This window comes from Amblyomma mixtum, chromosome 3 (assembly GCF_055824585.1).
Source record: "Amblyomma mixtum isolate Tamu chromosome 3, ASM5582458v1, whole genome shotgun sequence".
NCBI lineage: Eukaryota > Metazoa > Arthropoda > Arachnida > Ixodida > Ixodidae > Amblyomma > Amblyomma mixtum.
The window spans coordinates 146,597,081-146,609,110 of NC_143014.1; the positions used below are offsets into that span (position 1 = coordinate 146,597,081).

Here is a 12,030-nt window from a genome sequence, read left to right on the forward strand (position 1 = left end):
TGCCCACCTGCCCTGATCCTCTCTGCTGTGTTTGCATTCTCTCTGAATCCAGCCCGTTACCCTAATGATAATTGGTCATCTTGCCTTCATGCTACATGCGCTGCCCATATGCCTGTTCTATGCTGCGGACAGGCGGCGGCGGGGAAAGTGCGGTGAATTGTCTAAGCCGCCATGGCGTTGTAGTTCGTATCGTATTTTGTCAATACCGTATTTACTCGCATAATGCTCGCACCCCCCACATTGCCTATCGAAAATTGGAATTTTTTTTTTCCTCGCATAATCATCGCATCCCCAACATCACTCGACAGAACTAAGGAAAAGTGCATGCACTATCAAAATATAGCATTACCAAACTAATGATAAAAGGACTAACAGATACAAAGGAGCGGATGACCCAGCTACAGCCTAAGACAACTACAGCTCAGATAGGAAAGAAAATGATTACTTCAAAGCAAAGCAGAATCTTTGGGCTACATAAAAACATTCAAGAGAGCAAGAAGGCGAGAAGGTGTTTCGTCAGTTTTGTTCCGCTAGTACCGCCGCACGTTCTCCCGAGTTCCGCGCATAGTTCTGCCATTTTGCGAAGACTTTCGTAGGCCTCGCTCAGTGCGTGCTACTTTTGTCACCGTGCTCTCGGTGCCGCTTCGCCATGGGGCGATACGCAAGCTACACCGCTGCCTTTAAGCTAAAAGCTGTCGAGTACGCTTTGGAGCACGGCAACCGCGCTGCCAGCAGACACTTCGGAGTCAACGAGTTTTGTGTCCGCTACTGGAGACGGCAGCACGACAAGCTCAAGGCAACCAGCAAGACTCGGCGTGCCTTCCGTGGTCCGAAGACGGGAAAGTTTCCTGGGGTTGAAACTGCACTCCTGGACTACATTAAGGCTCTACGGGCGGATGGTTGCGCCGTGTCAATAGAGCTGATGCGGAACCAGGCGCGTGTAGTTGCAAGGAAAGAAGGCATCTCGGTTTTGAAGTTGAAGTTGGTTGGTATTGAAGTTTTGGTTAAATTTACAATAGCTGGCTTGAGAACCCCGGTTCACAGCCTATTTACATTTGCTTTCAGCACTCCAAAGCATTGTTCAAAAATTTTCCCCGCGTAATTATCGCACCCCCTAACTTCGCACAGATTTTCTGCGAAAAAAAGTGCGAGGATTATGCGAGTAAATACGGTAATAGCGCAAACTGCGCATGGCGATTGCAGCTGTGAAAAAAGTAATATGCTACAATTTTAAAAATAATTAACTTATTTTTCATGCCACACCAAGCCTGCTACTAAGTACAAAAAAGAGACTATACAAAATATGTGACAGTTTCGCACATCCGCACGAGGCTAGGTTCAGCCATGGCGGCAGTGGTAGAGCGCAGCGCGTGTGCGATTTCAATCGTGTTCCGTGGGAACATTGTGTTTGAAGAACCTCGACACAGAATTAATTATTCCCTTATTATTGCTGGCGAGATTGTTCAACCGTTCTTTCCTTGATGGAGCTGAAGGAAGACAGTTTGCTTGCTTTTACTACTCGGCGAAGTGGACCCGTCAGTACGAATTAGGACTACAAGTCGTTTTCACCGGCTGGGATCGTGACCTTTCTTGGTGCGTACTCAGTCTCAGTTTACTCATTGGTGTATTTTATGCTATTTTTGCGTTCGTAATGAAGAAATTCTAACGCATTTATCGGCACGTTATATTTTTACGCTCACTCGTTTGGCTGTTTTGCCAAACTCGCTGTATATTGAAACAAAGGCTGGTGATGTATGCAACTGGCCTCTACTACCGAAATGTGGGCATGCGTTCGGATGGTGTGCCGGAGTGCGTGTGCAAGCACACTCCGCTCAGCACGACTGCCTTTTAGTGCTGCAAGGGCAACCTTTCACGCTTCATAGACTTGCGTCGGTAAAAGTGGCGTAAATTACTGGGTTTGTTTGTTGTGGTTGCTGTGCCATTCTCTTGTCACCTGTAAAAGTGAACAATTATGCTTTCTTTTGCAGCAACCCTGGCCTATTGGGCTCGGCTGAAGAGTATTGATGCCACCGCAGCTGTTAACCTGACGATTATGCTCAACGAGAAGATTCAGTGAAAGCGCCGAGCGCAATAAAATACTGACGCACTAGGAAGTCATCTGCAGTGTTTTGGGCTCCCATGATGGCCATGTACTCGCTTACTCAACTGTATTTGAGCTAGCTGGAGTGCTTGGACATCCCGACGACTCCATAGGGAAGTCTGTGGCTGGGCTGCAGTAGGTCTCCATTCCATCTGGAATTGTAACAGGTGTCAGCTGCATCTCGTATTGCAGCTGGTTCCAGTCTGGAAATGTGTCTCTTAAAATATTGATCTATGTATAGTCATATTCTCTTTATATAGACGTCTAGGCTACGTAGACTGGGCGTACTTACATGTTCACAAATATCTGATAAATGTAGAGCGTGATGTCTGCAGTATGTACCTACAACGTGAACTGGACCCCAATTTTCATGTTGTAGGTACGTAGATTTTTCATAAACGGTACTAATATGGATGTCTAATGGAGGTGTCTAATGTCCAGCGTAAATATCTTGCTGATGTCTATGGTACGTTTTATGGTTTACTGGGTCGGCTCCGGCAAACGGTACATATGCCTACCCAGTCTCTCCTATGACCACTAATCTGCTCGAAAATCGACGTAACTGCCTAAGGAGGACAGGGAAGCCGCCCATTACGGGCAAAATCCGACCTTTTTTGAGAGAACGATTATCGGACCAAGACGCCAAGTTGCACAGCTAGGCCGAACTCGAATTCCTCCCCTCCGCCGACTCCGTCGGCGATGGCAGCCGTTGTCATGGAGGTAACGGTTGAAGGCCACACCATCACCGCGGAAGAGCAAAATTCAAGCGACTGGACACCGGTGCTGTATAAGGCCTACGCCTCCGGACCAGCCAGTTCGCCGAAACCTTTCCGCTTCGACAACGCTACCTCAGACGCAGCTCACCCGAACGCCAACAACACATCGCGCGACGCAGTAGCCATAACCGGCAGCGGCATGACGCCGGCCCGTCTACCTCCTGCGACTAAGGAGGCTCGCCTCGCCATCGGAGACAAAACATATCTGTGCGCAGCATACGTGGCACCACCACCGGGGGCTACCAGAGGAGTCATCTCGAACGCCTATGACGACGAGACGCCAACGCAACCCTACCAAGACCTGGTCAAAAGGAATCCACAATACACCGTACTATAGCAGCACGACGCACGGGAAAGACAAACTATATCCTGATCACCTTCGACGAAAGCACAGTCCCTAACTACATATCAAATACATGGGAGCTATCCACCGCTGCACCCCATACCGTGGCAGTCCGGATACCTGTACTAATTGCAGACAGCCCGGTCACCGCCACGACGTATGCCCGAGCCCCAAGACAAATATCTGCCCCCGTTGTGGAATACAACACTCCGAGCAAGACACTGTTTGCACGCCCAAGTGCATTCTGTGCGAGGGCCCACACCTGACAGGCACGGGATCCTGAAAGGGACGAAACACCCACCAGCCACGGTGCTAAACTCCTACCAGGAGCTGCGGGAGGCCCACCTCGTGAACCAATACACGCGGGTCACGCAGACGGCTCCTGGGCGCCGCCTGCTAAACCGCTTACACATCCAACACGACTGCACTCCAGAGGAGGCGGAGCGTATCCCAGTACTATGGCGCCATATGCTCTGGGTCTCCCCGCTCCCCCGTAACATGGACACCGACATGCATGAAAACAGACGACAAGCGCGGGCTCGGGCTCTTGAGAGACAACACGGCTCCCGACCCGGTGTATATTATGTTGACGTAGCAGGGCCATTGCCCACGGGATTTTACTCGGCCGCTGTCGTTCACCAGGAAATGCACGTTGATGGACTCTCCTTTCGAGCCCCGAATTCAATGCGGGCCGAGGAAGTAGCGATAGCGCTTGCTGCCGCCCACGCCAATTCGAGAATAATCATCACGGACTCCCGAAAAGCATGTGAACATTACTTGGCAGGGGAGATCTCCCCCTTAGCTGCTTGTATTCTACGACGGACTGCCACTGATCCAACACCCAAACGAATCATTTGGGCTCCTGGCCACCAGGGCTTACGAGGTAATGAGGCCGCTGACGCGGCTGCCCGAGCGCTTACTCACCGGGCTCCTCATCCCAGCTCTTCTGGCTCGGAGACTAACCAGCCGCTGCTGCGATTCAGGGAAATATTAACACATTATAGCGACAACCACCGCCTTTTCCCGGCCCCTGCAAAAGGGCTGAGTAAGACGGAGGAGCGAACTTTAAGGCGCCTGCAGACAGGTACTCTACTCTGTCCTGCAATAATAAAACATTACGATCCTAACACGGATGGGCGATGCCCACACTGTGGGGAGACCTGTGATATCTTCCACATGGTGTGGGCATGTACTCAAAATCCCCACCTCCCCCCTTCCCCTACCCCTTCCAGAGAGGCATGGGAGACTGCCCTCCTCAACTGCTCCTCGCTTGAGTCCCAAAGGGCTCTGGTGAAACGGGCGAGAGACGGCCGCCTCGTCGTGCGGTGTCCCGGACTAGGGACGCCGACCATGTAGCGGGGCCACTCTGTGGCTCACAAACTCTTTTTCCCAAAATAAAAGTTTTCACCACCACCACCACGGAAACAGCCAAACCACACACAAACTAAGCAAAGCAGCAAGACATGCTTCTATCTAAAGACAATTTTCCCCAGAGACGTCCGAACCTGGCACGCGGTCCACAACACCCGCAGAATCGCGGTTTAGAACCGCAATTCGCGTGCATAATACAGCGCAGGTCACGAGGGACTCCGACTACTAATCGCTTTCTTTGGCGGCGCCACGACGAGCGCGCGGAAGCTGGCGAACGGGGGCCGGCCGCGCGGAGGCAGCCGAAGGGAAGAAAAAGGCGGGAAATCTGCGTCGCGCGAGGTAATCGCTTTTTTGCTCGAAAGACCCGCAACTCCCGCGAATGATAGAGCACACGACACTAGGGGACACGAATAGTTCCGTATTCCGCTCGCGTAAGTACGTGCGCAATCGCTTTCTTTGCGCGATGAACGCGCCGGCCACAAAAATGGCTCGAAGGGCCCGAGGAATGGAGCGAAGAGCAGAACGGCTGTGAAAGAAAATACGAGCAGAATCACTTTATTAAGGCGAAAGCCTTTAATGCCTCACACTGTCGTGACCAAGGAATGTTAGCAAGTGTGTTCGCGTTTCGGCGTCACTACTTAAAAAAAAAAAAGCACTTGGGACTGGGAATCGAACGAGGGCCGTTGGTACCTGAAGGGGAGACGTGCCACGAAGGGTCAGGGTTTGAGCGTGTATAAGGGCGCATCTAGTGAACGCATGGGCTTAATGAACGAAATGGAACAAATAATGAAAATAAAAACATGAAAAGAGAAATAAACAAATTAAAACATAAAATACGAAAAATAAAAAAAAAACAGTGAGCACATGGTCCAGAAGACGCGCAGAATCGCGGTTTTGCACGAAAGAACTGCAAAAAACCTCGGAGGGAGCCCAAGCGAATTAAAAAGGCGGGAAATCTGCGTCGGCACCGGCCACAAAAAATGGCGCCGAATGAGAGGCGCGCAAAGCAAAATGGCGAGCCGGCTTCCCCAACTCGCCCGAGGAAAGAAGCGAAGAGCGGAACAGCTGTGAAAGAAAATAAGAGGAGAAGGGAGAATAGACCACGAGGTGGAGAAGAGCGGTGGAGGGTGGGAAGGAGCAAAGCAGGAGATGAGAAAAAAGAGGAGAGAAAAAGAGCACAAGGAAGGGCGGCGCTGCGAGGAGGGTCAGGGTTTGAGCGTGTATAAGGGCGCATCTAGTGAACGCATGGGTTTAATGAACGAAATGGAACAAATAATGAAAATAAAAACATGAAAAGAGAAATAAACAAATTAAAACATAAAATACGAAAAATAAAAAAAAAAGTGAGCACATGGTCTAGAAGACGCGCAGAATCGCGGTTTTGCACGAAAGAACTGCAAAAAACCTCGGAGGGAGCCCAAGCGAATTAAAAAGGCGGGAAATCTGCGTCGGCACCGGCCACCAAAAATGGCGCCGAATGAGAGGCGCGCAAAGCAAAATGGCGAGCCGGCCTCCCCAACTCGCCCGAGGAAAGAAGCGAAGAGCGGAACAGCTGTGAAAGAAAATAAGAGGAGAAGGGAGAATAGACCACGAGGTGGAGAAGAGCGGTGGAGGGTGGGAAGGAGCAAAGCAGGAGATGAGAAAAAAGAGAGAAAAAGAGCAGAAGGAAGGGCGGCGCTGCGAGGAGGGTCAGGGTTTGAGCGTGTATAAGGGCGCATCTAGTGAACGCATGGGTTTAATGAACGAAATGGAACAAATAATGAAAATAAAAACATGAAAAGAGAAATAAACAAATTAAAACATAAAATACGAAAAATAAAAAAAAAACAGTGAGCACATGGTCCAGAAGACGCGCAGAATCGCGGTTTTGCACGAAAGAACTGCAAAAAACCTCGGAGGGAGCCCAAGCGAAGGCAAATTAACACGGTATTTAAGAAGGCCCCTACTTACATAAAGCAAGACGACAGGTCGGCACAACCGGCAGCCGGACGTGGACACGACCACCGCACCATGACCGTTACGCCGTGTCGGGACTGGGCCTCCAAGCCTGGTCACCACAGTTGTGGCTGGAGCATCTCAGCCTGCCGCCTCTGTTGCGTAGAGCTGTGCGAAGAAACGGTTGAGGCGACGGTGAGTCAACGGACGTGTACGTGCAGTATGTAGAACCGTCTCGTCTGCAACCGCTCTGCAGCGCCTCTCTATTTATAGACCAGATTTTTTTACCCTCGCACGCAGGCTGCGGACGCGCGCCTACTCTCGACGCCAGTCGCCATCTGTCTGCGCGCGCGGCCCGAGGGACTGCGGGTCGCGCCGGCGCCGCGCATAGGACGCATGTTTACGTGTTCGCTTCTGCCGTTTTGTGCTCCATCAGCTAACGTATGAGGGTGTGTGCTGTGCGTCACTACTCACATTTGCCCTCTTCCAGACAGTGCTGCGGTTATCTTGTGCGCAGTTACTCGTTAACGTGACATCCGAGTGTAGTCGACCAAGTAGTGTACGGACTGGAAACCGGCACTTCTAAGCAGATTTCTGCGCTGTCGTGTCGTTTGTCGTCGCCTTTTACGTGCGATATCATCTATGATAATTTTATGCATCAGAATGTAGATCTATTGATTTGACTCAGTGGAGTAGTAACTGGATAGGCGAGCTGCAGACTGAAGGTTGTCCCGACGGAGCGCGTGTTTTCGATCACCATGTACGTGTTCGGCACCCTTGCGCTGAGCTTGCTCTTGTTCCCATTAAACACTTTTCATGCAGAGGATTGTAAGCACGACCGCTACCGATTTCAGCTGCTTTTTCCGCACGCATGTTAGAGGTATCTGGGGAAAGGTTTATCTATAGTATCTTTCTGCTGTTGGTATCTACCTTAGCTTGGTTTGGTTTATTAAGGTTTTACGTCCCAAAGCGACTCAGCCTATGAGGGACGCCGTAGTGAAGGGCTCCGGAAATTTCGACCACCTGGGGTTCTTTAACGTGCACTGACATCGCACAGTACACGGGCCTCTAGAATTTCGCCTCCTTCGAAATTCGGCCGCCGCGGCCGGGATCGAACCCGCGTCTTTTGGGCCAGAGCAGAGAGCTGTAACCACTGAGCCACCGCAGCGGTGCGGTATCTACATTATTCATAGGAAAATATGCGCGATTTCATTACATTTTCCACACTTAGCCAAACGCCTACGCAACGCTCTCACACGCGGCGAGAGCTCCTGAATAAAATAACGCGACTTCGGACCTCAGAATTAGTGAAAGCTGGATTAGCTGCTCATATCTATTCAAGCTTTTATAAATTAAGCGGAAGTACGTTTTTATGCACCAGGTTGCATAAACCATGACAAAATTTGTTTTCTGTTGGCGCTGCGACTCAGTTGAGCTCACAGCGGTAATTTGTTGATAAACTGGCGCGGCGACAAGAAAGCCGTTTGTGGAAGTGGGGGGGGGGGGGGGGGCTTTATGGCCGGCAGGAAGGAATAAGAGTGCATGGGAATTGGAACTGCATACTAGCCGCACACCTAATTCTTGATATTGAATAAAAAGTTTCTTTGCGGTGGAGCACCAAGACGGAATTCGATTAAGCACGAGCGCGTTCTAAGCGCCGGCACAATTAACTTGAATGTCAAACTAAATGTCATTAAAACGCGTCAATGTTATCGCTTTGATAACGTAAATACTTCCTGCAACACAGCCACGCAGCGGAAGTATGCTCGACAATGTTTTTTTAGCGCCCGAAGCGCGGCTATATGCAGGCGCGGCCGCGGTACTGCCGCAGCCCCGCAGTCCCCAACGAAACGCCCGCACCGCTGGTGGTCGCCCGCACCAATGGTCGAGGAGCACGGCCGTTGAAGGTTTCCAGCCTGTAATGGGCTGCCGGCGAAACGTCGCGTGAGCCTCGAGCAGACGACGCTAGAGAGGAGGAGGAGGAGGGATTGGATTGGATTGGAGTAAACTTTATTTGTGCCTGCAGTTGGACGCTCGCGCGCCCCGACGAGGGCCTACGTCGTCTACGAGGCTGCCGTTACTCGGCGCGGGTCTCCGCTCGCCGTTGCCGGCTCGCTGGATCCCTGCCTTTCGAGCGCCCCGAGGACCTGCTGGACGGCCCATAGCTGTTGGTCATGGTCGTTGCTCTTCGCGGCTGCCTCCAGCCGCGGCGGGATTGTTCCTGATCTTGCTTCCTTTGGATTTTTGATGCAGTCCCACAGGATGTGCGTGTGATCTACCGGCTCCCTCCGGCAGACTCTACACGTATCGGTCGGGTAGGTCTCGGGGTACATGCGATGCATCAGTCTCGGGCTCGGTAGCGATCCGGTCTGGAGCTGTCTCAGTAGTACCGCCTCCGCTCGACTCAGCCTCGGGTGCGGGGGTGGGAGAGTCCTGCGAGCCAGGCGGTAGGCCTTCGTGATTTCGCTGTAGTCGGTCATGCGGTCCTTGGCTCCGAACCACGTCGGACGGTGTGTTGCCGGGGCGCGGTTGGTTAGCGCTCGCGCCGCTGCATGTGCCGTCTCATTGTGGTTCGCACTGCGTTCCGACGCGTCGCCCGCGTGCGCCGGAAACCACTTGATTCTTACTCTTCTGTCTTGCAGTTTAGTCGCTCGTAGTACGCGCTCGGCCTCCCTGCAGACTTGGCCTTTGGCGAAGTTTCGCACCGCCTGTCTCGAGTCACTCAGCACCGTGTAGCAGTCTGCGTCGGCAATGGCCAGGGCGATGGCCACCTCCTCCGCTTGTTCCGCTCCGGCGCCTCTCACGCTCGCTGCCGTCCTCGTGGCGCCGGTCGACGCCTCTATGACGACCGCTGCGAAGGCGTTCCGTTGGTATTCGGCCGCGTCCACGTACCGCGCGTGCTCGTCGTTGGCGTGCAGGTCGATGAGAGCCTTGGCCCTCGCCGCTCTTCTTTCCTTGTTATACTCGGGGTTCATGTTCTTGGGTATGGGGTCGATTCTGGTCTGGCGTCGGACCTCTTCGGGGACGGGGAGCTTCGTCAGCGCGTCGTTCGAGTGTCCTATTCCCAGGTCGTCCAGTATCTTCCTCCCGGCTTTGGTCGAGGACAGCCGCTCCAGTTGAGAGGTCCGTTGCGCTTCGGCTATTTCTTCGAGCGTGTTGTGGATCCCGAGTTGTAAGAGGCGGGTCGTGCTCGTGGACTCGGAAAGGCCCAGCGCCGCCTTGTACGCTCTCCTGATGATTACATTAATTTTGTTGCGTTCGTGTTGCAGCCATCTATGGTAGGCTGCAACGTACGCGACGTGGCTGATGATGAAGGATTGGACGAGCCTGATTAGGCTCTCCTCTCTCATGCCAGCCTTCCGGGAAGTGACTCTTTTGAGGAGTCGCATAGCGTTGGCCGCTCTTGCCGTGAGACGGGCGATGGTTTCGCCGTTTCTTCCATGCTTTTCGATGACCATGCCTAGGATCCTGATTTTGCTGACCTCGGGGATCACGTTGCCGGATTTGGTTACGATTCTGATTTTTTCGCATTCGCGTTGTCTGGTCTTGCATCTGCCATTGTTGGTAGGTGGGAGTATGAGGAGCTCCGATTTGCTCGGCGAACATCTCAAGCCGGTGCCTTCCAGGTGGTCTTCTATCGCGTCGACGGCTGCTTGCAGAGCGCCCTCGATGTGGGCGTCACTGCCGCCGGTCACCCACAGTGTGATATCGTCCGCGTAGATGGTGTGCCTGACGTCTTCGATGTCCGCGAGCTTCTCGGCCACTCCGATCATTACCAGGTTGAACAGCATCGGCGAAATGACCGATCCCTGCGGTGTGCCGGTGCTCCCGAGCTTCTTCTCTTGCGTTTGTAGGTCGCCTGCTCGTAGCTGGGCGGTCCTGTCCGTGAGGAAGGCCTTGATGTAGTTGTAGGATCTTTCGCCCATGTTGAGCTTAGAGACTTGGGACAGAATCGCCGAGTGTTTCACATTATGCGCTCTTTAGGTCGAGACCCAGGATTGCCTTGTTGTCGCGGGCGCTGCCGCCATTGTCTATGATTTGGTATTTGAGCTGCAGCATCGCGTCCTGCGTGCTGAGGTGCTGTCTAAAGCCGATCACCGTGGCCGGATACAGCCCCTCTCGTTCCAGGTAGTCTTGCCACCTGTTGAGCAGGACGTGCTCCAGCACCTTGCCCACGCAGGACGTGAGCGAGATGGGCCGAAGGTTGTCCGTGTCCGGTGGCTTCCCCGGCTTCGGTATCAGGATAGTCTTGGCTGTCTTCCACTTCTTTGGTAGCGCGGCCGCTCTCCAGCACTTGTTGAAGTATTTTGCGAGGTTCTCAATCGAGCCGTCGTCGAGGTTCTTGAGCGGGTCTGCGCCGGGCAAGCCAGGATGGCTCATATGCTGCAAGCCGCTGAATGTCCGAGAGTTTGGGCATGCTTTGCACAATGTCGGGCGCACGGCGCCGTTTTCCACAGAGGTCTGCGGAATACGTGCTGGGGCACCTGTAACTCCCCATGTGCGCCCAAAAAGGATGAAATGTCTTAGTCCCAGTGCAACACTTATCAAACGTTTCCAGACCGTCGAGGCAAGACAGAATCACGAGCAAAAAGGCAGTGCTTCCACTAAAGGTCTAGAAATCTTTTTCGGGAGTTTTAAGCAGCAACAACAACGAATCAAAGCATTTTGGTCCCATGTATAACGTTTCGGGACCAACGATTTTCAACGAGAAATAAAAATCGACTGCTCGCTCTCTTTTCTCTCTCCCTCGCGCCACAAGCTGCGGGGAGAGAAGACTTTGCTCTTCCACTCGTCGTTTTGAGAGATCAAACAGCAGTTTCATTGGAACAGCCGAAGGGAGCTGTTAACCCCGCATCTCGGCGCACGCGTTTCTCGCGCGTGGGCCGTCGGCTCCATGCTGCAGGCAGGCGACGGCGGTCTGCATTTTTATCGCGCCGCCGGACAGGGTTGCCGTTGGTGGCTACTTTGCGCCAAATTGGCTACTTTTCGACCCTGTCTGGCGATGAAAATTTCACGTTGGCTCCTTGGCTACTTTCTGGCTACTTTGAACTTCTATTCTGGCGCATTTACTAGCCATTTTTTTTTTTGCAATTGCATATACAATAGCAAGCAAGAACAAAGAAGAACAATTATTTCCAAGCTTTGCTCTCCTCATGGCTGTCCCGGTCACCTTGATGCGCGCGCGCGTCCTCTACGCATATATTCTCTCCGCCAGCGATGCGCACATAAAGCTATTATACCAACTAGCAGACGCGGGTGCGCTCACGGACTCTGGGTGATGGGCGCACGTCGAAGCAGAGCCCGTGAGGACGTTGCGCTCCATCTGGAGAAAATAACACTAATCTAGAGTACTTTATCCGTTAGGGTCATGCAGGTGCAGCCGTGTCAGGTGCAGCCGTGTGCACGGCATGACACCAGGAGAGGAACGAGCAGCTCGGTACCGGTGAAATAACACTTGTGTACCCCAAGGCGACAACGCTTCTGTTTTTGTGCCTTCGGCTTGC

The 12,030-nt window shown here is 52.7% G+C and overlaps 2 long non-coding RNA genes across 2 annotated transcripts; one reads left to right on the forward strand and one right to left on the reverse strand.

The window, feature by feature from the left end:
* The first annotated feature begins 1,309 nt into the window (after positions 1-1,309).
* On the forward strand, positions 1,310-2,114 carry LOC149352299 (uncharacterized). Its single transcript, XR_016290743.1, has 2 exons — positions 1,310-1,593; positions 1,989-2,114. It is a non-coding gene; the product is annotated as an uncharacterized LOC149352299 (long non-coding RNA).
* On the reverse strand, positions 1,988-6,749 carry LOC149352300 (uncharacterized). Its single transcript, XR_016290744.1, has 2 exons — positions 6,542-6,749; positions 1,988-2,253 (listed from the first exon to the last, which is right to left on the reverse strand). It is a non-coding gene; the product is annotated as an uncharacterized LOC149352300 (long non-coding RNA).
* Between the last annotated feature and the right edge of the window lie 5,281 nt (positions 6,750-12,030).